Raw genomic sequence first — 26,645 nt, 5'->3', positions numbered from 1 at the left:
GGGATTTTAAAAAAAGCAATTGTAGAAGATACAATTTCCCTGTGTTTAGATTTATACTCTGAGGCCCATGTCTATCTAAGAATAGATCTTAGATATTCATCTCATTACAGAGATACCTTCAAAATCTTAATTTTAAGGAATTGCTGGTAACCAGAAACTTGGTCCCTCATCGGGAGCTGGCAGAAGGTTCTCATGACAGGCGTTGTGAAGTGGTGCATACCTGGTGGGAAGAAAGTAGTATTTGGTGTGTGATGGATCAGCCCTTTCAGTTAGTCATTGCTGCAGCTTTTCCCTTCAAAGGCATAATTCTAGGTCTTATTCTTCTGCATGTTTTCTGTAGGAATAACTTAAGTGACAAATCTTCAGGTATGCAAGATTACAAATGGGCTATGTCATGCAGAATGTCAGAGGACATATTCTGGAGGCTAAAAAGAAACAGAAACCAGAATCAAATGAAATGTAAACAGTCTGATTATACATGAGAAAACTGGTAATATGGGGTCTTATTGAAATCAAATTGATATTCCTTAGAAAGTGTCTGGTTTTAGCAGGAATTATCTTCTTATGTGATATTTCAATGCTCAGAAATGCCAAATGTTTAAAGTCACCATTTTAAAACAAATGGTGGTGCTTCAGTGGAAAATGCTGACATTTTTTTCACTTTAACATCACTGATTCTTGATGAATATTTAATTCTACAAAAGCTTAAAACGTCTTAACCAGTTCTACCTACTACTCTCAAAAAGAGAGTAGAAGGGCAAGGGGAACATTCTTAGGAGAGCAAATGGAATTTAAGATGACAGGAGCAACCTGATGCTGAGTGGGAAGGTGAGTTTGTGTAGTAACCGCTCTGATCTGAAAGGCAGTGTCCAGCCCCGTCTCGTTCTTAACTTCAGCTTGGAGCGAGTGTCAGATCCCAATGTAAACTTTCCCATCTGTGTTATTCTATTAACTGAAAGGGAAAGGGATTAGCATGTGTACTTGTCACATCTTTTGACCTGTTGCATACTGAGACCGAAGGTAATGTTAAAGCAAACAGCATTCTTCTCCCTCTGCCAGGATAAGCAGGGCACGGGGGTGGCGTTTTGTTAAAAGAAAGCCAGACCACGTAAAACAAAGTATGTACCCTGTGCAAAAATAAATCTTGGAAGCTGAAGATTTCCAAAGGGTATACCTTAAACAGGGCGAGAGAGAGAGAGAGAAAACATTTGAGAGGAAAGTTCCCCTCCCTGCCAAGCACCAGATGGAGGGCCTTCCCACGGAAATAGCTGTAGAAGACAGATCGCTGACAGAAACCACTGCCAAGTAAAGGAGGTCCCACTCATTGTGCTGGTAAAAGCTTAGTGGACGAGAACATAATACTCTGATTAAAACTCATGCTCCAGAGAAGCGGGTTGGAGTGTGGCACAATGTTCCTTAATGCAACAGAGCGTGGCTCATACCCCCGAAAGGAGTGCACGTTTTGGAAGGCTGATGTGGCTTGGGACTTCACTCCTTCTTTTCATATAGATTTTTTTTCCCTCACAGTAAGTTTACAGAGCACATGCACACACACAGAGACATGCATAATGGCAACATTAATCTGCTTTTCCTCTCCCTTCCCCTGCATTTTATTTCCACAAGGCCTTTGCTGTGGTTGGGACAAGATGAAGTGTTGGATGCTGACACTGATAGAGAATACATTTGGGAATAGAGGGTTTAATGAAGCTAGGCACCAAAAATCTCTTTTTCAAATGTTTCAGTTAACTTGGCACTAAATTATTCATAGAAAAAGAAATTGAGGGCTTTCCATTTCTTCTGCTTTTTCCTAGATGTTTCTGGTTCCTTTGTAAAAATCCATGAGTGTATGCGCTTTGTCAAAGAAGAAAACAAATTCAGCATCTCCAGGATCATCCAGTCAGTTCAGCAATAGGAAAAAAAGCAATTAACTGTATTGCTATCACAGAGTGTCAAATGAATGGGACAGGATGACCTGGGTACAGCGTGTTCAGGAAACAGGCTTTTCCAAGAAGGCTGAGTAGGTATTCCCTGACGTTCCCAACATTTGAATGAAAGGCATTATATTGCATTTATGAACAAGGCTTGAGCATCCAATGTCAACAGAATAGACAGTTAATACAAAATATTAACCACAACTAAAATCCAGTTACACTTTTGGACCTTTTCCCCTCCTCACAGTGCAAGAAGGATATCAACAAATTATATTGAGTCCATCAGTGGGCTATCAAGATAGTTGAACACAGGAGGAGAGGCTGAGGGACGTGAATTAGTTCAGCCTGGAGAAGAAAAAAGTTAAAGAAGGAGATCTAACTGGTGCCTTCTACTTACTGATTGATGGCTACAAAGAAGATAGAGTTCACCTTTTCTCAGATACGCACAGTGAAAGGATGAGAGGCAACAATCGCAAGTTAGTTGCAGCAAAACAAATTCCAACTTAATTAAAAAATAAATGGAAAGGAAGAGAGTTAAGTTCTGGAACAGGTTGCACAGAAAGGTGACAAAACACCTAACCTAGCAGATTTTAAAAATTTGATAGAACGTGGCTCTGAGAAACCTTGGCTACCTCTGAAGTTGGTCCTTTTTTAAGCACGAGTCAGAGGATCTACAAATGCCAGTTCCAATCTTAACTAATCCATGACTCTGAGAATACCAATTATAGTTTTTGCAGCAATATAGATGATCACTTTTAGAAATACTCATCTCCTACCTCAACCCTAATTTCCTTCTCTAAATGAAAACCTCTTATTTTACTCCTACAAAACAGAAGACAGAATAAAGTGTTGCAAATACAGTCTGCACCACCCACTATTTGTACCTTCACAGCAGGAAGGTACAAGTTTAATTCTCTGAGCATTATCATCAACACCACCTATGAGAAACAGGCCATGGGTCTCCCACTGTGGCAGAGGCAGTGTTGTGCTAGGAGCTACACAAACACATGGCACCACTGATGGGTGACTGGGACCAGTTCTGCAGTATCCCATGCTCTGTCATCTCAGGAAATGAATAAATCTCACTCTCTTCCTTGCTGTCACTAAGTCAGGGGCATGGATGCACTCTGTGGACAAAAAGCAGCTCTGATAGCTTAGTTCACACATCTCCAGAAAACAGTACAACAATATTGATGAAAGAAATTCCCTTAAAACACGATGCATCTGTTCTCACTGGCAGAGTCATAACAGTAGAGCCTGTAGAGAAGACAACTAAGGGTGACACACAACTTTCCTGGAGTGACAATGAGCAGCATCAAAATTAATTTACCAGGGTGAGACAAAGAGGAATATCATGATTTCCCCTTGACCTTGATCTTTTTGATAGGAAATATTTTGCCATACTTTGCAAAGTTTTAGGCAAACCTGAGTTGATCTGTAGGGAAACCCAAGGGAGATAGAACATGGAGTGCAGTGGGCAACACTGAGCTTCTCCTGTGTTGTGTGGCACCAGATGAGACCAGAGAGTCTACTGCTGTGACTCCTCACCACTGATAATGGTGTTCCCAGAGCACATATTAATCCCTCTCAGAACAGACTATTGAACCAAAGTTTACAGCAGGCTGTTATAATAAATGTAACCATTTCGATGCAGTGATTGGGAATGTTTACAGGGTGTAATTCTTGGCTAAACAAAGAAGGCATTTTTGGGAGGCCATGTGGCACCGGTCATTGCTGAAAGACAGAATGAGATAAGAGCCCTCACACTTCACCAGACTTACTCTTTTCCCTTTACATGACTGGAAGGGTTCAGGCTGACAGTACAAGGCAGCATTATTCCAAATCCCCCATACAATGCCATTACCTCCTCATTTTCTTCTCAGCTCCTGAATCATCTTTACTGACTTTGTCTTACAGCAGCACATAACTGCCCCATCCACAGGCCAAGGCTGCCATGTGCTGTGCAAGCACAGAATGAAACCCTGATACCAGCTCCATGGTGCCTTAAAGACTGACCTTCCATCAGAGATGTATGTAGTGGTATGTGTACATATGGATCCCTGATATCTCTAAAACTACGTTTCCCAAGGCAAATATCTAAGTGCATTGTATATACATTGACTGACAAAATATCTCCAAATATGGAGTCTTGACAATATCTATGCAGAAGTTCCTGGATTTATCTGTCTCTGAGCTTAGATATTAGGAGGTCTTATTACCCAAAGTCAGATGTGAAGCTGCCTGGGTTCTAGGTTTGATATCCACACAAACAGACTGTCCTGTTTAATCAAGTAATTAATACATGCTTTTGTATAGATTTGTATAATAATGTACATGTAAGTGTGCATGCAAATACAGAGACATACACACACATATATATAGTGCACACTACCAGATAAAGAGAAGAGAGAAAAAACACATCAGGGCACTGTTTTACATTACGAATTTGCAATTTCCTGAAATGGACAGACAATATATGCTTTCTCCAGGATTATTCAATCTGTGTACCAAGTCAGTGGCTTTAAAAAGACTACGGGTTTGCTCAACAGAACTTACTAGTACTGCTTGGCAGCTTTCCACTCTAGTTCTGTACTGGCCAAATAATCTGCCTAATGCATTTTAAGTCTTAATTAGATTTTTCTTACTTTTTTTTTTTTTTTTTTTTTAATTCTGTCTGAAGAGAATATTAGTTGAAGGACCAAGTATTTATAGCCCACTTGGTGGTGTTCTGACACCGAAATGCCAATATTCCCACTACCAGGCACAGCCAAAGCTTAAGGATGCACACACCTATACTTACACACAAACAGGCACACACACCATGAATGCTCTGCAATGCCAAGAAACACGTGATGAATTCACCTTATTTTATCAGTAGCAAATTGAAAGGAAAGCATGGCATGGGACATTTTAATACCTTAAACATTTCAGTTTACTTGTTTAAGTAATATTATTTTCATTAATCTTTTTATACTGTTTTTTTGTCAACTAATTTAACCACAATACATAGCTTCAGATTGTCATTAACAATTCTTATCATCTGCTTTTATTTTATAGCTGATGGGGTCTGAGATCTGTACTGGATGGTGACATTTCTGATAAGAATACCTGCAATTTTTTCTATTTTAGAACAGGTGAACAAAAGGAGCACTAAAGCATTGCTCAAACTTTTTTGCAAAGTTATAGACCTTTCTTTACATGAAGGAATTTGAATAAAGTCTCTTATCTAATATAATAATTAATAGTGAATGACACTTGCAGGATCTCACAGGTGAAAAACAAAGGGCTTTATACCTAAGTTGTGAAGGACAGCAAACTGCAAATCACCCACTGGCTTCAGAGGAGTTGGGGTTTTATACTGAGCTTTCTGAAGGGCAATATATCCTTTGATTAGCTAAGTGATAGCAGAATAGGTCTTTTTTGCACTTGATCTTCCCCAACGCCAGCCATTGGGATAACTCTAAACTCAGTGTAGATGCTGTCCTGTCAGTCAGTCACCATCCTCACTGCTGCCAGTGCTATTCACAGAGACAATATGAATTGTGGCTCATATTATCTAGCTTGCCTCTACTGTAAATAAAGAGAAACTGCACCAGTATTAAACAATTTCAAATTTGTCTGTCTGCATTGTGTAGATGTTGCAGTGGATGAGCATGATCTGGTCCTCACAAAACAAAAATAAGGTTTATTCATCATCAGTTTGAGTTTTGAACCATGGTTCATCTGAATCCAGATGCAAACTGACTGCTATCACTTTGCTTATTCCTTCATGCTAATAAAGTCCTACTACACTAACACAAAGTCCTCAAAGTAACCTTTAAAAGAAAAAAAAAAATCAAACTAAATCAACTCTCAAATTCCCACGTAAACTGGGTTTAAGAGTGGAAAATTTCTTTTACCTATTCTTTGGGTGGTACAGAAATCTAAAATTCCTATAGCCCTGCTTCCCTGGGCCAAGTCAAACAAGGATATTGTCCTTTTAATGTCTTAAAGGCTCTGTTTTCTTGTAATGCCAAATGCAATATTTTTTTGAAAACACTACACCAGAAGTTTCCCAGCTGAGAAAACAGGCTGGTGAAAAATGGTTTCAGAAAACGAAATAAACCATGCAAAAGCTGTTCAGGGTGTGTATATGAAATGAACATCTGGATTTGGCTTGTTAAACTGCCTCCTTTTTTCTCTCTTCCCCCCCCTCTTTTCTTTTTCTCACAGCTGTTCGAAAGAGTCCTAAGGGCAAAGAGACAGGTCAATGGACTGGGTTACACCTTTTTTTCTTTTTCTTTTTTTCAAACCTCTTTGCACCTACGCAAGGAATCCAGGCCACATGTGTGTTTAATAAGTAGGCACAAACACAAGAGAGAAAAAAAAAAAAAATCTCAATTCCTGTTGCTTCTTAGGAGAGACACTGAAGGAAAAATAAACTCCGGATTTCAAATTTTCTCTCTCTCAAAAAAAGAAACCTTATGGTTCCAATAAAATATTTCTTTAAAAACCCAATGGATTATTATTTAAAAAAAAAAAATAATTAGGATCTTTGCAGAGTGTATCTTTTTCTCTGTTCCTTTAGAGAGGAATAACAATGGGTTAATCTCTTACCTGCTGGAGCAAGAGGAAATTATAAAATGCCAATGGCCTAGGTTCACTGAACTGAGTCTTCCTATACCTCAAAATAGATACATACATTTATATACATTGAATGGGTTCATACTTAATTCCAGGCTGCAGCTTCCCCAGTTTGATCAGACCAGAAGCGAAATGGAGAACAAAAGGAACTGAGAAATTATCTGGAGATTGTATTTTCTGAGAAACAGATGAGTTGTCTTTTCTTACTGACACAACGTCCCCTAGCATGGCTAAAGCAATGGCCAGCAGCAGAGCATCTTTCAGCTGCAAGAGGCTCCAGCAATTCTGGACACGGTGTGAGGGCTGTGTCAGGACTGACCCCAGCCTTGGATCGTGGGTGAAATGACCCTGCTAGCCAGCAATCAGGGCTCCTAAGAGAGCCCTAGTCCACTGACAAGTAGCTACATGAAGATACTCCATTCCCTTTGAAATACAGCCATGTGGCACTGTACCCTCGTGTACAAACAGGAGACGACCAAGCAGCAAGGCCACCAAGCCTGAGCAGACACTGACAGTTACTATAAGCAAAACCACTGTATTTATTTAAAGCTCTATTTTCTCCCCAGCTATTAACAATTTCTGTACTCCCTGTGCTCATCTACACTTGATGCACAGATTTCAGCTTAGACAGAAGTATTGCACTTGTGTGTAGATCTATATAAATACACACCTGCTACTGCTTAGAGGTTTGACACACACAGGTGGAAGAGTTTGTGACCCTTGTAGTAGCAAACTTGAACCATGACTATTTACTCCACCTCCTTTTACTGCTGCTCCTCAGAGTTCTGCTTGGGGTTGGTCGCAATTCTGTAGTTCAATAAGTAGAAAAATAAGTCCCCAGATCCTGAAGTTTATTTGGGGAATCTTACTTTGGCTAGAAAATTGATGTTGCAAATCAAATACCTGAGTAAAAGCCCTTTGCAAAACACGAGTCCTAGTGCCAGGAAAGAAGCTGTATTGCTTAACTTTAATACTATAGCCCAGGCAATGCAGTGATATTTTCTGGAAGAAACCTTTGCACAGTAGCCTCAATCAAAAAGCCAGTGTTTGTCAATAGATGCTGCATGTACAGACCAGATTAAACTCACAGTGACAGTGTTGAGCTTTGAGAAGGTCTTTCTAGAGAGGAGAAGGCAGTGCTGTTGCTGATGTGATGACCCTGGATTTGACCTACGTAAATACTGCCAAAAAAAATAAAGTTAACAACAAACAAAGGGTATGTAGAAAAAAAAATCCCGCTCCAATCCCAGCACTTGCTTGTCTGTTCATCCTAGGTCTGTATGGGAACCATGACAAGCAGACAAATCTAAATCTGAAATAGAAACTTGCCTTGTGTTAAGTTGGTCCAGTGATGGTGTTAGGGAACAATGTTTGGTCAGCAAGGAACTAATTTACCCATATTTTCCAAACTCATATCTGCTTCAGTAGGACTGAAACCCAGAATTACCTCAAAATCCAGCTAAAGGTAAGGCAAATTTCCCTTCTCTTCTTTCCTCCCTCTCTTTTTATAAAAGACCATGAGAAGAGCATGGCAGTGAATATTATTTATGGAGCACCTAATAAAAATGCTATGGGGAAATAATTACTGGAAACATCTGACTGTGTGACTGTAAATGCCTAGGCCCCAGTGCGCTGATTTAATGGACCGCTGCTTTACTCTGTTATGCCTCGTGCTACTGACTTCAAGCCCTCTTGCCCTCCTATTAAACCACTCGCATCGCTGTTAGATCAGGACTTTATTCTGCAAGGTTTGTGGCAACTTTCCAGAGAGGGATAATGTCAGCAGGGGTGACTCTGTGTTCACAGGGAGGCCTGGAGCCAGCCCTGGGAGAGGAAAAGGGCTTTGTGAAGAAATCACAGTGAAAACCTGAAGGTTTTGTGGTTTTGGGACTGAATAATGCTTCATATGCCAGACGCCAGGTGCGTTAGGTATTTCTGAATGACATTGGTTAGATGTGAATTTTTTCCTCTTTTTTTGTACCCGTTTATCATTCACAAACCACCAAACTGTTTTGCTTTTTATTATTATTTTTTGGTTGTTTTTTTTTCTATTTTAAATATCCCTTTATGACCTCTTGAACCCAGTGGTACAAACCCATGCAGGCTACCTGCACAAAGAGCACTTCTCACTGAGAATTCCTCACACGCCCTCTGCCTTTTCGCAGATAGATGCAAAAATGTTAAAATTCACAAAACACCTTGTAAGTGATATGAAAAACATGAGGATTTGAAGTTCCTGCTTTCATTTGCAAAAACAGTCCTGAAGAAAGACCAGAGGGCTATCATTTAACTACTGCTGCTGACTTGCTAAATGAAGAGGAGAAAGTAAAAGGCAGCTCACTGCTACACTGACAGCAAGAACAATCATATCCACTCTTTCTGAACGCAGCAGTTAGCACGCTTTTTTTATTATTATTTTTATTTTTTATTGCTGTTTTTAATGTAATATTTAAGTTGGAATTAAAACAGACCATGGAACATTAAATCACTACCAAATGCAAATTTACCTATATATCTGAACTACATTTTCTCCTACATTTACAAAGCAAAATTCTACCATTTGAACTGTGAGCTCCTATTGCATTTAATGGGAGGCAGCAAACTCCAGACGTTACTTGGAATACACACGCACTTATCTTGTTGTTACAGGTCTCCCTTGCAGAACTAAAAGAGAGCTTTAGTACCAGACAGTATCTCTCCGGGGTCATACCCAATGAATAGTGTTTTTTTGAAAGGATTATTTCAAAGGAACTCTGAAAAAGAATCTAATGACTTGCAAGCTACTGGATTGCAGCATGGGAGGAAGTAGATAATGGAATATGACAGCAATGCATTTTTCATAAACCCAGTGATTTCTATCATAACGAGAAACCCATCTATAATTCGGAGAACTCCCCCCCAGAAGGAAACCTATGCTGTTGCAGAAAGTGCACTGAAGTACGAAATGAAACAATAATGATGATGATGTTACTGATGAGTCCCATAGCTCTGTCTTCCCTTCTGTCTCAGTGAGGTTTCAGGCACGATTCAGGAGGAGCAGCTCCAATCCCTCTCTGCCTCGGCATCACTAACCAGGGAAGCTCGCAGGCATACATCAGAGACCTCATGATAGATGCGAAACCCTAGAGAAGAGGCTGTTCTTTATCTGCCGAAAGTTAAGGCCTGCATCTGCTCTCAATTAGCAGGCAATTAGGGGAGTTGAAAACAAACCTGTTTACATTGGCTATGAAGTCTAAAATAATTTGTGAGATGTCAGGACAGGATATTAAGATGTTAATGATCTTGTTTCTTTACTTTTTTGCATGCAGCATAGTATCACATCTTCTTTTTGCAGCTCCATGCACAGTAACGGATTGAGTGACTCCTGGGAGGGTAAGAAACCACTGGAGGCTGGTGTGGGTGGGAGGAGAAGTTGTGTCTTGCAAATAAATGTATAGGAGACCTGAGGGAGGATGAGGACTTCTTTACAAAAAAAAAGAAGGTGGTTGTTCATTTTTAATTGTGAACTAATGTCATGTCATGGATTACAGCATTCAGAGGTTTCAACCACAATTCCCATAGTAAAGGCCCAGCCTGTAACCTCCTGTGAAATTCAGAAACAGTGACAGAACAAATCCAAATCAGACTCTGCAACCCTTTGCTGGACTTGCTCTGGTGGAATGGTTCTGACTCGAGTTCTCCCTCCACAAAAGCCAACACATGAAAGTGACCATGGTACAGGGAGGCTGTTTGCTCCCCTAGCAAGCACCCTGCAGGAGACATCTAAGGAAAACTGTGATCTCTGAACTCCAAATTAATATCTGTGATAGAATTCTGCTTATTTCTGTGTCACTTCGTTCCAAATATCTATTTACAGCACTAACTCTTTCAGAAGAAAATTTTCACCACTGACCTCTCAATTCAGCAGCGTCCACGATGGTGAGGTTGCTGAAGGTTCAGCTAACGCTTCTTGGTTTTGCTTGGGTCATTTCTGATCAGTCACATGCAAAAGGCTTTGCAGAAACATCCATCCTCCTTGAACAGAAAATGAAAAGCAGCATTAGTATCCTTTGCTTCTAAAATCACAGAGCTAGTTTCCTTTAGCACAATACAGTGGAAGAATAGTGGAACAGATGAGGAAAGCTGCAGAAAACACCTGCCAGGAACACATGTTTTGTACCTTATTTAGTACAATAGGTAACTTCCCTACTGACTGCCCGGGTTAATTCTGCCAAACTTATAGTAGGGCTTATTGCCGTATTAACCTTATATGATACAGTCATCACATCTTACCTTTGACCCTCATAACTAACCAAAAAATAATGCTAGTAAACAATCCAACTTGACAAACTACATTTTTACTGTTCCAACTAATCAACCATGTTACCGTAATTATTTATGTCATGCAAACATAGGCTTAAATTCACCTTACCCTCAACATTTCAAAAAACCAGCAAACAAAAGTGCACCACAGGTGCCACTGTGCCCTCTTGTGTTCTCCTTTGGGCCATCTCCTCTCCTGTCCCCTTTTTTTTTTCACCATACATTATAGATCTAGCTCTAATAAGAGCCAGGTGTTCAAGCCCCCAGGCTACAAAATAGCTTTAATTATAATATTAATAGCATTCTGCTAAATCAGAAAAAAAAAAAAAAAAAAAAAAAACACAAATAGGTCAGTATTTGTGGTTATATTTTTCAATGTCCTAGTGTTTGTTTTCTTTCCAATTTTATGTTTCTAACTGGTGTTTATGATGCCTAAGAGACATTCCAGAGGCCAAAATACAAGCGATCTGATCTTTGCATGATACTCCTACCTTTCCACAAAAAGAAATACCGTAAGAAGATCAGATCTACATTATACCAGACCCAGAAGTATACCCTTGAGTCTTGACCTCCTTTGATGAAAAACAGAAGAGCTCAGTATTATTAGTATTTATTGTTATTATCTTAATTGCTACTATTATTAAGGAGCCCATGAAATATATTAATATAAATAACACAAACATAGACATTTGAAACACAAATTCAAGCACAAAGAAAAGACACCTCCTATTTACCAAATATTAAACCAAATTTATTTAATACTTTCCATTAATAACTCTTGCAGATGCATGCTGTATGAGTCAGTCAATAGTAAAGGTTAGGATGAACGTGTACAGTATGGGAATGCCAGCTGGTCTCCATGGTGGATACTTATTATTGAAAATATTAAAATAAAGGGGGTTCTCTTAAAAGAAAAAGATTGTATTAATTTAGTTTCTGCCAGTAACATTCAGATCAAGTCAGTTCAGTTCAAAAGTCAAAAAAATTAAATTTTTTGCCAGTTCATTTGCTGGCAGAAGGAGGCTGCCCTGTGACGGGGGAAAAGGGAGCCACAGGGTGACAATTCCATTTCACAGCATCAAGGCTTGGAAAGATGCTTCTGTTCTGCACGGTGCTGGAAACAAAACTTTTCAAATACTCTCACAGAAGTGGAATCTGTTCATTCCCAGGGGCATCACACAGCTCTCCTGACCGCACACCCCTCCCCGGGCAGCCTCCAACTTGGGGCGGGGGAGGGGGGAGGGCAGGCAGAAGACACCCCTTTTCCTTTCACTTAAACGACACTTGGCCCAAAATCTGCTTGCCAAACCATGCCCCTTGTGCTGCAACAGCAAGCCCCGGGTGCGCACCGAGCCCGCTCAGTCGGTTGGCAACACGCGATGCAGCGAGCTCGGCTCATTCACCCCAGCTCTATCGACTCCTTGCAGCCGAGTAGTAAAACATATTTTTGTCAGTAAACTACACAACTGTGACTCAGACACTGACACACAGGGTGCAGTTACCGTGTGTACAGTAACACGGTGCCATATTTAGAGTTTCTAACCATAACCACACTTGCAAAAACTGCATTAGATCAGCAGCTAGTTTCCCGGACTCCCACTCCTTGTTTCTGACTTCAGGAATTCAGATTATTTGTCTTGTACCAAATAAAGTTGCTTAGGAGATAAAACAGTAAGAAGGAAAAACAGAGGGGCCTAACAATTAGCTTTACTCTGTTCTGGCTTGAACAGATAATGCTTATAGTGGAAAACAGATAGTAAAGAAAAAATAGCAGCAAATTGAAACCGAACACAAAAATAAATCTTTTCCTTTTTCTTTTTTTTTTTTTTTTTTTTTTAATTTTTTAAACTTTTAATGTTATCCTTAGCAGCACATATGTAATTTGCAGAAGTGGTGGCCAACATTCATTAACTACATTTGTCCTCGTTAAGGCTGCCTGTGAGTATCAGCATAGGCAAAGCAAAACTACCCACAGAGGAAGGTGTTTGAGTTCAGCACTCTGTGACTACTGCTGCTTACTGCAGTTAGCCATCAGGAGGGAACATTTCAGCTGTCTTAGTTTAAGGTTTTTTTCCATAAAAACAGGTTTGGTGCAGTGAAAAGGCAGGCTCTCTTTTTTTTTTTTTTTTTTTTTTTTTTTTTTTTTTTTTTTTTTTTTTTTTTTTTAAATAACAAGCCAAGTATTGCTGGTAGGATGAAGAAAGCTGAGAGACTCACACAATCATACAGGATGTTTTGGGATTAGAGAATTAGCGAGGATCAGAAGCTCATGCTTTCATTGCAAGAGAGACTGTTTAACAGTGAGGCCAGCCGAGATCAAAGATACCTGTCCTGGGAAAGGAAAGGCAGATAAACATCATGAGTTAGAGAAGGTGACGAGTGCAGGAAGAGGGGATCCAGGACATATCAGATAACTCTGACCTAGGTCCCAAAACATCTACTGCCTGGTAAGGAAAAGGATTCCTATACAGGTGTATTTACTATTTTGTCTTCACTTGTTTCTTTCCCATGCTATTTCAGAGAGGATCATTTTAGTGCCGTAGGCAACACCTGCACACAGCTGCTCCCAGGGAATTGCACGGGAAATGCCCATGGGGTTGGGAGCCTAAGAAAAAAGCATGGACTTCAAGTCCAAAAGGTCACAGCTGGTCCTGTGGTTTTAGGACAGCTGCACCACAGAGCTTCACTGCCTCGAGCATGCTACCAGACACCCAAGGGCAAAGCGGCCCAGCAGATGAGACTCGGCACAGCGTCCGGGGGATGTCCAGTGTCTGGGAGAGCTGCCCTGGAGAGCGGGAACTGAAGCCTTTCCAGTGTCCCCTCACCCTCTCTCACCTTCGTGGCCAGCTGGTGCGGTCCTAGCACATCCCAGTCAGTGCAGTACAAGGTGACTTCTGCATAGCAGAAATTAATTTAATCCACTCTGAAGGCAAGATTGGGTTGGAAAACTGTTCAGCATATTTTATTCCCGATTTTTAGTCATTCTTCTAATGAATATACACCATTTTTGCTATTAGTGAGTTGTTTTTTCTTTCCTCTTTTTTTTTTTTTTTCATTTAATAGAAAGAAAACAAAGTGCAAAAGTAAATATGCTCATAAAAGGGAATCGACTATTGCCCTATTCAGATTAGTTTGAGTGTTGAGCTCTGAAAATCCCTGTTCTATCAATAGCACTAATATGTGCTACTGACCTGGTTCCTTTTGATCTGTTATCAAGGCAGGGAAACAGTTGCGTTCAGTTATTCAGGATCCAACTGAGATTAAAAAAAGAAACCAGAACTGTGAAAATTAAGGCACTTAGTGATATTGCTATTTTACAGTGGACCCCGGGAAATCCCTTAGGTGGGACCCCTCTCCTTGGCACCCCATTCTCATTGCAAAAGGCTCAGAATTGCTCTGGGTCCATCCCTCGCCTCTCTGGAGGCTGGCAGCTCTGGGAGAAGGGGCTGGCTGGCTCTGTTCTTGCTGTTTATTTTCTGGGAAGTCAGGCTTGGTCAAGTGGAATGAATCTTGTGTTCATTTTAAGAAAGTTTATATTTGACTCTGGTAGGGCTGGGGAGGAGGTGAATGATAGGAAGAGGAGGGAAAGATCAGAGATCTTGTGGGGCTGCCCCCACACCACCACAAGCAACCCTATTACCAAGGCAGCAAGAAGATGAAGCAAAGAACCAAAATCAAACATGCCTGTTTTGGTTTTGCTTTTTCTTCTTTTTCCTCAGAGCTGAGAGATGACTCTAAATCTAAATCCAGCTCTTACTCCATAGCTGACCTTGGGGCCCGTGAAAAAATGTAAACTAAATCCCTTACTTTTAAAAATTATCTTCTAAACTATGGGAAAACACTTCCTAACTTTGCAGCACAACCTGACTGATCCTGCAGCAACGATCTCTATTTGCTGTCCATAACCTGGGGGTCTCACAGTCTCATCAGACACTGCTGCCGGGCAAGAGAAAGTAAGGGGACACTTTTTTCGTGCAGATATGGGAGCCATTCTGCTGGGACAAGGCACAGATGTGGAAGTGGAGAAAGGGGCTGGACCGGTCTGGACTTTTACACCAGCTTTGCACAGTTACATGAAGCACTTCTAATCTTTTGGGGTTGTATCCTACCTGCAGGATAACAGAAACAGTTGATGCAAAGGCACTGCTTTTGCAGGGTAGGCACGACATTATTCCCTCCCCAGTAACTGTGCAGAGGGAACGTAAGCAATCCTGCCTTGGCTGCACGCAGAGGAAGCAGTAAATGGAGATGCTCTGTGCAGACTTTGCATTCCCCCATGCGGTGTAAACCAAAACCAGTTCCTGCAATTCTGTGCAATAATATAGAAAGCTTGCTGGCTACTTCTCCCATCCGTCTCCTGTGGGTATAGACTCCTGGCCTCTGAGGAAACCAAGAATGCCATCCTTCTAGATTCATAATCACAGGGATTTATAAAATACAGTGTTGTTGTTAGGTGCCTTGAAGTGAAAGGGGAAAATAGATAAATAAACTACATGGGCGTTGCCACTGGAAAAAATAAAAAATCTGATCTCAATCAACCAACCACATTTACTACTCTTCATCCATGGCCAGGCTTGCTACATAAACCACCACTGTCATCCCTTCATTCTTTTCAATACTTCTTAGGGGCATCCATCTTCTTTAACAGTGTCCCTGATTTCAAAAGCCAGACACAAATTAATTCCGGGAATTCTACGGTGGGGAGACATTAAAACCCATTTAGAGGTTTCTGTGGAAGCCTCTCACCATGCTTATTTCAGTCCACCCAGACTCACAGTGCAGCTTGCCGGAGCCAGCCTGGAGGAGTAGGAGGTTATAGGTCTGCGGCAGACTGCAGGGACACGCTGGTTGGGCTTATGCAACGACCGAGGGGTTTGTTTTCTGTGGTGGGGTGTCGATAGTGCGTACATGGGAGGAAGGGACTGGGCAGAGCTATGTTCAAGAGAAATAAATTAAATATTTCTTTTATTTCCTTTTTAACTCCTTCATTCTTAGTTAAGGCATTAAATCTCAAGGTTTCATTTCCAGAGACCAGCTGCCTTCAAGATTTCCTCTATAGCTCTCCAAGGCTAGAAAAAATAAGGGTGGAAAAAAAGGAGGGGGAGCTGAGCCACAGTATTCAGCAGAAATGTGTCTAACACATCTCTCAGGGTCTAAAGAAAGAAGAAGGCTTCCTGCAGGTTGGGGGGTTTAAATTACCCCTCCAGGTTCGGTGTTAAGTAGCATCTCTCCTTCCAACATGTAAACTTTTATATTGCTAAATATCTTACTTGTTCTGTTTTCTAATGGCTGTTTTAAGATGTGCAAAGAGCTGAGGGGATGGGGCCAGGGAGCTGCCGCCCAACTCACCCTGCCCACAGGCAGCAGCGTCCAGGGGTCCCACCTCGGCTGCCCTGCTGCACTCCCAGCCACTGGTGTAAAGCATTACAGCACATTTTCTTTTCTCTAGCCCATAAAAATCATGCATTTTATCAATAAACACTCCTATTTTAATATTAATTTTGGGGTGATTTTTTTTTTTCCGGGTATTGTCAAAACTTGCTTCAGACAATCCACGGGTAAAATAAACATTTCCTGAAGATGCATTTCCTTCCTTTGTGCTTCAGAAGAGGAAGAACACCTTGTCCTAAGCGGATATGCTGAAAGGTTTGGGTTGGCTACAGAGAACTGACCATCATTTGGAGCTAAGCTCACACTTTAGTTTGTGACCAACCTGCTATTTCTAAGAGCAGAGCAGAGCACTTGGTGCCCTATCCCCTCTGCGAGGGCTGGAGCAGCCCATACCCACCATTTGCCCCCAAAATCCCTGCACGTGCAGCCTTCTCTGCCCGGATCCACACCCATTTTTGCAACCAAAGTTAGTGGACATCTCCCATCTTCAGCAAAGGCCAAACCAAAAACTCAGCCCTGCTTACTCCCCTGGTCATTGCGCTATGTTTGATCTAGCCACTAATACTATGATTATGTTGGTTTCTTTCCCTTTGAGAACTGCAAGCTGAAGCCAAAGTGGTCAACTGGCACTCCGGGAGAATAACTGGTGATAAGAAGACAAGAATATGAATTGCTGTATTGCAGCTGACATCCTCCTCACACGGATAGCCAGGGATTTGGATGAAGGTGGAAAAACCCAGGTACTCAGGTGTTGCAAGAAACAAGAACCAGAACTTTCTCCAGTCATCTGGGGCAGCCAGCCCAGACACAGAGACAGCAAGGAAAAATTGGAAAAGGACCGGCTGTGTTCTGGGGGTCTTGTTCTTACCAACAATTCCACACCCCATCGTTTACATGAGATTTCTGTGTTGCATGAGTTTGCAAAGTGAGATTGCAAAGCCAGGGCGACATGCTGATATTTTCAGTACAGACCACAACAGAATAGCCATTTTTCATGGGTGGAGATGGACAAAAGAGTATTATTTAGAACTCCCCGAGTTCTAGGATTCACACAGTTCACTTAGTTTTTAAAGCTCTAATAAAATTTTCTTCTTTGTGTTGGTCAAAGGACAAGACTTGTTCTTGGCTATTATATGGACCTTTGGCAAGTCCACTTCAGTGGGCTACGCCTCAGTTTCCAAACCATACCATGGGAACAAAGAGAGGTATCCATCTTGTTACACACTCTGGGATAAATGCTTTTTGGCCATAACAGATAGGAGCTACTATTAGAAAACTGCTTTACAGACAATGTCTATAAACGCTTGAGAAGACAGGCTCAAAAGCAGCATTTCAAGGAACAGAAACTAAATGCAAAGGAACCGAAACTAAATTCCTTGAAAGATCTATAAGAAAAAAATACAACAGACACATTAATTATTTAACAAAACTCAGATGTCCATTAATGGGTACTTAGACAGCGTTTTGGCAAGATATCCTATCTACTGTATCACTGTTTTATCCCTGTAACTGCACATTTCACTTTGGTATGTTTGTGAACCATTTCTCTTGCTCCTGTCAGTGAGGGTGAGGCTCTGCAGTTCCCCTGCTCATTACGAGCGGCCTCTGTTACCAACCTGCTTCTAAAGCCAACACCCAAAAAACCTTCCATGGACCACTGAACAGCAAAATGAAGTCATCAACTCTAGGGAGAAAGAAGCTGTGACAGATTATTCTTTTTTTTTTTTTCAGCTGTAAATCAGGGAAGCCTCATTTTACTAAAACAAGGGATCAGATCCTCATCTCCATCAGCCAGCAAAGTTTTGTAATGTGACTGAGATCAGAATCCGGCCAATAAAAATAGAAAGCTTGGAGAAGTCATATTCAGTGCTCTTGGGTGCCGCCTGCAGGTTTTGAAACTGCAGTTTACTAAAAGCTATTCTAAAACAACATTGAACATAGTGATTTGTGGAATAAAAAAGGGACTTACTACACTAAAATTCCTAGAGAAATAAAGAAGTGAAAATACGAGCATTTCTGATCCAGTTTTGAGCAAACAAAAGCAGAGATGGGTGTTTTTTTCTCACAATGAGTTTTCGTGATGATTTCAATCAAAAAAGTGAAATTTAATAAATAAGCCAGAGGGCCATAAACTCCTGCAGATTAACCTGGGAGGAAACATGTACAGGAATTTTCCCAGATGTTGCACTCCCTAACACAACACTGTGTTTTGATGAGGCCACACAGACTTCTAGTCACATAAATGCCTTTGAGGATCCTTATTCCAGCCCCAAAAGGTAGACCACATATGAAGATTTACAAAGTTGCTGCTATTTTCAAGGTATTTTTATCCCTTTTTTTTTCACTCATTTTGGTACTGTTTCATGCTTCTGGACTGCAGAAGTGCAGAGGCTCTGGCCCCAGCGTGCACAGACAACCTCATCACAGGTGTGGTAACAGAGAAAGACGACCATGTGCCATCTGGAAGCATGGGCAAACGCCCGTCTGAGCTACCTGCCCAGGGCAAACGGCTCTCCTGGAGGTCTGACATTATTTGTGCCTTCCTTAACCTCTTTGTTCTCTGACTTTTTCATGAGGCCTCAAAACGGTTTCCCAAAAGGCTCTGCATTTGTTCTGGCAGCCATCCATATTTTCCTTCCTTGCAGTCCTCTGGGTCTGAGGCTGCCGCTGTCTCCCCTTCTGCTCCTGGTCCCACCACTTCCTCCCCACGTCCCGTGCTTGAAGTACAACTCAACTCATAATGACCCAGTTAAAAAAACACAGGTTATTTGTTTACGGAGCACATTACAGACTCGAAGACACAGTCAAAAACAGCTTAAAGGGGATGTGGGGGCCTCCTAGGTTAAGTAAAAGTCATTTCTGATACGCAGCTCGCTTGGACAGCCTGAGCTTTGCTGCGGACGTGGGATTTGCCCTGTGCAAGTGTGAGCACGGGCCTGGAGGGAACGGCAGCACCTCCCGTGCCCCAACTGCGTCTCGGCACAGGGGGAAACACCGGGGATGAAGGAGGGGCATGGGGAGGGCGACCGTGTCCTTTTCAATTCCAACAATGGAAAAATTATCTTACCTTTTCTGATCATCCCAGTCCTGGCATTGGATCCTGGCCGTATTGACCTGTGACATGGATGGCTATTAAAATTTAGGTTTCAAAATCCTATTTTCTTCATTGAGAAAGAAGGTTGCTCTACCCCCCCTCCCTGGGAAATGCATACTTGTTTCTATAAAGAATAGTAGACAATTTGTCAAAATATTTCCAAAATGTTTTTCATGTTTTTGCCAACTTGATTCACTTTGCTGACTTGTTGAAAACACTGATTTGGTTTTAAAATTAATAGAATCATAATAAAGTCTAAAAGCTAATGGTTTATTGGGGTTTATTTATTTATTTATTTATTTATTATATAAATATAGAAGAACAAAAGGAGGGAATAAGAGGAAAAAAATGAACAGAGATACAGAGCTGTTAAGTCTGTAAAAAGACTGTATTCATTTGCAATCTTTTTTTTCCTCCAAAAAAGTGAAGCCTTTTATCACTCTAAGAATTTTTCATGGAAATTGCTGCATTGTTCACACGACTATATTCAACTTAAGAAAAAACAGTACTTCAAGAATACATTTTAGCCATCACTCATAAAATTGTCTTTTCTGCTTTTCAATGCTTCCTCTCATATGTCAAGTCTCCACCAGAAGTTCAAGGCCCTTCTCACTGAAAAAGAAAGAGGGGAAAGAGGCAGAAGCGAGAGTGAGCGCCAGGGAGGGTGAATGCAAAAAGGAGGAGACAGGAACGGCCCTGACACAGCAGAATTGGTAACAGTTCAGTGTCCTGCTGAAAATCTCCAGTGGGAGCCACAGAAATCCATCAGTGTCCCAAATGACCGGTCCCTCGAGGTTTACAGGGCACCACACAAGCAGCACCTGGACAGGGAGCCAGGCCAGCCGGGGCTGCAGAGCTCAGCACCACCAGCCTGCACGAAGGCAGCACAGCACCGCGCGCTGAGCGTGCCCAAGGCTTGCAAGGGGACGGCTGCAGCCGTGGATTGCCATGGAGGCGGGGTGGAAAGGGGCAAGAGATGCCTGTCTGGTTATTGTCAATTAGTGTTTAAATTTTAACGGGGGCCTGCGTGATAATTTGTTTCTGGTTTAGACTGGAGCTTCTCTCTGAAGCTGGCTGTTAAATATTACCACTCTTTTTATTAGGAGATTTTTCTTCTGAAGGAGAAAGAACCAGATCTAAAAGGGATGTAGGGAAAGCACTGTGATTGTGTTTTTCCTCTTATAGATAATGTGAAACCTGAGTGTTAACATCCATTTGAGAACATGTGGGAGCAAAGAACAAGGATTCAAAGTCTATCTTTACAAGGTGCTTTTTCATCCAGAGGACCACAGTGTCCTCTACACCACCAGTAACACTAGTTTCACTGGATAGCTATGAGCACACAGTGAGTAAAGGATATCCAAGAAAACAAGGTTCAAGGAAACCAGTAATGTAAATAACTTCACCAACTTCACCAGTGAAGCTCACAAAAAAATACACAAGATATGAGGAAACAAAAACTCCTGTGCTGCTACTACCCTGAACAATGTAATGATAGCCAACAGAAAATAAGAATAAGGCAATTAATAGACACATCACCCACTTCTGAAATGCAGGCATCGATTCAGTGATGCCCAGAAGGCAGTTGGATCGCATCACTGTGTGACAGACTTCAGGAAATGAAGTGCTCTATGTGAAACTAAAGGCGGTATATTGAACTTGAAGTTGGTTAGAAATGGAAGCAGCAGAATAAACGCAAAGGCAATGAGAAGGGAAACTATAGTGTGCTTTTCAACTGTCTTAAAAAAAAAAAAAATCGCATTTAGAGCAAAACTGAGAACTATTGACTCTATGTGTACAGTTTATTTATGACTGCTTCCACACTATGTACTTGCATAGGCAGAAAAAAAGCCTGACAAAGTGGAGTGAAGAGTCAAGCACAGGCTCATTGGATCCATTCTCCCACTGCACGCACACAGAGCATATCTCTGGGGGTAAGTACAGACCGTCTGTGCTTGTTCCACCTGCACTCCAACTGGTTTCAAGCCCTGTTGCTCTATTAGCATGGCATCTTCCCTGAGCTCTGTGAAGCTCAGACTCCCCCAAAAGGCCTCTTAGCACAGGCACAGCACAGAACACACGGCGCCTAGGCTGTAGCTGGCCTGCATGAACACCAGTGGACCCCCAGCAGCGCAGACGTGGCTGCACCCACTACCAGCCAGCCGGACACACCTGAAGATTCCAACAAAGGTGGCATCTTTGGAGGCTGCCCAGAAGGGACACACTGCTTCCCAGTGTGGTTTCTGCCCACAGTGCTGACAGAATGGGCTGAGTCTCACCACAGCGCAGCCCCCAGCCTTCTCCAGGCTCTCTCTATAGCCTCTCTCTATGTGTCCAGGCACATTCCTTCAATGTCAGCGGCAAATCTCCCATTTGCCTCAGCTTGTTATGGATTTGGTCAATCCTGGTCTTGTTGTTTTTGAAGTCAGAAAGAAAAAACTAGTGGGGGAGAGAATAAAATCTATTTCCCAGCCTCTTGCTTCTTTTAAATGTCAGATTATCCTCATGTAATGCAACCTGAAGTCCTCCAATCTGACCAGTCCCATTCCTTCAGCCACTTGGTTTTATTCTCTGGAGTTTGTATCCTGGAGTCCCAGCAGCAGCAGCAAAACCAGCTGCCAACATCCTGGGAATATCTGCCTTGGAATCTCAACTACTGTGTGAAGTTGCTGCTCTCCAGTTTGAGATTTGTGTTTGCAAAGGAAATCTGGCCAACAAAAACATCGAGAGAGGAAAAAAAGGAGGAAAAAGGGCTTTATATAACAGAATTAACAGAGCTGTTGCAATAGTAACGTGAAGTTAACAGGCAACTTTTCCTCCTCCTTCTCTGCCCCCACCCCAACCTTCTCCTCTAACAGCAGTTTCATTTGTTTTTGTTTCCAAGCTTCTTTTACTGGCCACTCACACCGCTCTGCTCCCTTTGTCTAATTTGGATCTCAAACTTCCATGCAGCCGACTCTTGCTGTAACTGTAAATCTTTTTATGGCCCTTCTGCCTCTGAACTGCAAAAGCAATGCCACTGTAAGCTCCCTAAATGGGTCGTAAATCCACTTAGTGCACTGAATGAGGAAAAAAGTTTTTAAGGGAAAGAAAGAAAAAAAAGGCAAACTAAGGTGGCTGGAGGGACACAGGGGGAAAAAAACTAAGAATGTATTTGCTAAATGGAACCAAAATAACAGGAGTCAAAGGGAAAATATGAATGCTGGGGGGCGGGGAAAGGATGAAATAATGCATCTTGGTGGTAAAAACAAACTGCTTCTTTAGAGCCACTCAGTTTATTAATGCTCAACAATTTACGGGAGGATGTTGGTTGCCCTCCACTCCTGTTGGCATCGGCAGGACCTGGTAGCACTGGGAGGGACTACGAGACTGCTAGCAGCTAATAGACTCTCTTTTTCCACTGGGTGGTCCAGGGACCCATATCTGGGTCTAATTCTAACTCTTCTGCACTGCCTGACTCACAGGTTTAATCATGGCTCTGTGCCTCAGTTTATACATCTGTAAGTGGGAGATATTCTCCTTATTCATAAAATGTTTTCAGAGCTACTTAAATGCCACCAGGGAAGGGGCAGAACTGATTCTTGTGGCAGTCAATAGCAACAGTTTAATTTGTTTCTGTAGAAGTGGAGCTAGCCCAAAATGGGCAACTTTTGTCTATATAATTTATTGCATTTATCACCATGGTATCTGAGCTCTAAGAGTATTATCCAAATTCCACTGAATTCACTGAGTGTCTTTCCACTGCTTTCAATAAGTTTTGGATTTGACCCCAAAGTCACAAAAAAACATGGGGAATATGTCAAAAGAATGTAAGTGGGTGTGAGTTGAAATTGAGGAGTTTGGAGACTGGAGTATGCAGAACAGTAGCTATTTAAAGACTCAGTTTGCTACTGAGTGTTCCCTTTTAATAGGGTTATATAAATACATTCCCGTCTCAATATATGTGGAAAAACAGGCAGTGAGGTGAGACTCTATTGCTTTATTTCTTATGGGAAATATTGTGCATAGCTAAACCACCTCTTCCCCTTTCCTCACCCACCACCCACAGTCCCTGGAAGCCTTCAGCAGCTGTGTACAGTGTGAAGAGGCACATCCGGGAGTACAGCGAGAGTTACAAAGTTCACAGCCCTGCCTTTATAATAAAGCCCCTGTTTTCACTGCGTTCTCACTTCACCTTAAAGACTTGATCTGAGTTTTGGCACTCAACATGTCAGAATGGGAGGGGAGACTGGTTATGCCTTTTTATTCTTCTTACTATTATTATTTTATTGCTCTGCTCCCTTGCAAGGTAAAGAAGATGAAAAAAATAAATATTCTTGTTTGACTCTCTGCAAAGACCGAATGAGTTTCAGTACAGCTCCCTCAGGCCAGGTGTCCTCCCCACAGAAAGTCCCTGCGAGAGTGGGCACTAGTTGGCATCTCAATCACCATTCTCAGAAAAAAAAAAGTCAGTGGCCAAACAGGACAGAGAGGTGAACTCCTCTCTTTTTTCACCAGTATCATATGTGCAGTGCATTGACCACAGTTCAGGTCAGGAGATGCTGATACTATAACTTAAAAGAATCCTATTAAAATGATGGAAATCTTTGACTATGAAAAGTGGGGTCTGCACCTGGATAGTAATTATGTTTCAAAGGAAATCCATCTGGTATTTTATTGCTTATTCCCTCCATGCACTTTGTGTACAAGAACAATACAAGGGCTGGAATATTTCATATCAGGAGGCTTCCAGAAAGCTGTTTGCACTCTGTCAGGTCAATAAGCTACACAGATTGTTGCAATATTATCTCAATTATGGGTAACAATTGGAATACACATTTTTTTAAAAAACTTCCTAAAAACACTGGCATAGATCCTTGGAGCAGGCAAACTCCTGCAAACTCCATCAAACTCTGTGAAGCTCATATACCCCAAAAGAAGCAAAATCTTCAGTATGTGAAAAGTTTTATAACTACAGCTGTCAAGTGAAGCTTCTTTTTGCCATCAGCAGAGCTAGAGCAATCTGCCCGCACTGAGGAGTGAACCCTGTCTGCACATACCTGATGGAGAGTAGGACACGAGTGTCACAGGGTAGAGGACAGTGCAACGATGGAGGAATCCTCTGGGCAACTGAGAACCAGTGCCAAGATGAAGACTGAGTCCATGTATTAATAATACCAGGCTTGAGTTGGATTGGGCCTGTCAGTGTGCAAACAACCATGCAAATATATTATAAAAAGTGCAATTTAAAAGGAAAATTATATAAAGTCCATCAGAATTGGGTACCAGTCCTTAAAGACCTTGGGAACCCAGCAGTAGTCTTACAATAAAATCCCATACAGCCAGAGTGACTTGATTACAAAGCAATCTCTCCTTTGTTGCCAATTCTAGCAATTTTATTAATTCCAGTGAATACATCACACGTCTCAAGATGACTGATGTTTTCATTACAGCCCTGGCCTCTAGCTATTAGGTGACTGTTATGAATCTTAACTTTTGTTTTGTAGTTTTAGATATCAAAGAAAAGGTATTAAAAATAAACTATGAAAACTCAGAAGTAAGAAAGAGGAAAAAAAGTGAGATAAACCCTATACAAATGCAGAAGACAAGTAAAAAATGCTTATTATAGTAATTATTTCTTACCTATCTTGAATTTTTAGTGATCATATTTAATGGCTAGAGCAGACATTACTGGCTAGCTGACAGCAGAAAAGTTACCTCGAATGAAATCCGTGTAACAGAATTTGGCTATAATCTACATTTGCTTTAAATTTGTGCAACTTCTAGTTCAGAACTAGGAAACAGTCACAAGTTTAATTTACTTTTCACTTCTGATTCTCCTCGCATATTGTGGGGGGACGTGAATTTGGCAAGGAGTTGGCATTTATTAGCACATATAAAATTACTAGGAATGTTTGGTCTTGCTGTTAAAGCCCAGATCTAGAACACAGAAATATGTCAGAAGTTGAGTGTCATTTTTAAAAGCAAGCTTAGAAACCATGTATTTCTGTTGAAATACTTCACAAGTAAACCAAGTGCACCCAGACAGTTGAGGAAGCAGAACCAAGACATATCCTGAAATATTCTTTTTAAAAACCTATTTCATTATTTCTAAGATTTGGAAAACCTGACTCATGATTTCTAAATACTTGGAACAGGAAATACTGCAGCTAACTGCTCATGGTTTCACACAGCATCAAACCAATCCAAGGACAGATTTCTGTCTCCCTAACTAAATTTAAGAGAGTAGATTTATTGAAATAACTTGCAGAGTCATACTTTAGTAACTTAGACTCGATAGTAAATGTTGGCACTGGGACTCCTATCCACTCCTTCTGTGTAACTACCACTGCAGGCATTGAAAGGCCAAGCATCCCAGGGCACTGGGGTGTATTTTGGGAGATTCGGATATGAAACTTGGCTGTGAACCATCCTGTGTGACCCTGGCTGACACAGATAAGCCCATGACCCTTAGGAGATTTGCATGCTGGGGATCTGGACCTTGACATCTTCTGCTTGAATTCTCCAACTGTGAAATTGAGGAAGTAGCATTGCTAATTCACAAATGACTAACAAACGTGTAATTAAAGTAACGGAGTCCAGACCATCACGACACCACATTGGGGAAGCTGGTATAGACTCACCTTAGGACACCTTGCGTATATGAAGAGCGAAATGTGGTGCAGAGAGATCAGCTCAGCAACTTGGACCAAAATAGGGTGGAGAAGCACTTCGTGGACTCAGACTCATGAGCTGGCTCCACTGCAGATCGTTTGGGTAAGTCACTGCTGTGTATTGCAGTCTGGTGGGGGAGTAGCACTGCGGTAACATCATGCTAGAGAGAATAAAATAGCAAGAGCCATTGAAAATACTGCAATTTCTGAAGTTTTCAAAACAGTATTCAGAAGTGCTAAGAGTTCAAAAAAAGACCTTTTTTTCTTTCCTTAAGCAGGTGTAGAAAACAAAAGAGATGTGGATGGAAATTTGTGCCTAACTCTGAACTGCTTCTTCACTTCTGTTTGCTTTGCTTTACTCCTCTTGCCAATGTTTAGGATGAGAATAGCTTATTTTGGGGTCAGTCTCAACTTTCTTGTTCATGTCAGTTTATTTTGGATCACATTCCTAAATTCACAAATGCAAACTCAAACTAGTTACATCCACGCATAACCTACCCATGCTATTAAGGAGAAAAAGCATCCTCGCAGCTGGAGGAGAACCTGCTGTCGACAGGCTCCTTCTCCTCTGAACCATAACCTTTGACTCGTCCTGTGGGGGGAGGAGAGAGAAATGCAATCAGGTGCAGAATGCCAATACATCCCACTGGG

At 41.5% G+C, this 26,645-nt stretch overlaps 1 long non-coding RNA gene across 1 annotated transcript; it reads right to left on the bottom strand.

The window, feature by feature from the left end:
- Positions 1 to 258: 258 nt before the first annotated feature.
- LOC116964315 lies at positions 259 to 26,148 on the bottom strand. The gene is made up of 5 exons (XR_004408690.2): positions 25,965 to 26,148; positions 24,381 to 24,519; positions 19,315 to 19,361; positions 10,447 to 10,568; positions 259 to 425 (listed from the first exon to the last, which is right to left on the bottom strand). It is a non-coding gene; the product is annotated as an uncharacterized LOC116964315 (long non-coding RNA).
- Positions 26,149 to 26,645: the final 497 nt, after the last annotated feature.

Source organism: Tyto alba, unplaced genomic scaffold (genome assembly GCF_018691265.1).
Source record: "Tyto alba isolate M040663 unplaced genomic scaffold, T.alba_DEE_v4.0 Super-Scaffold_33, whole genome shotgun sequence".
NCBI classification, from domain to species: domain Eukaryota; kingdom Metazoa; phylum Chordata; class Aves; order Strigiformes; family Tytonidae; genus Tyto; species Tyto alba.
The sequence above is the reverse complement of the archived record's forward strand: the minus strand, read 5'-3'. Positions and strand labels throughout refer to the sequence as shown.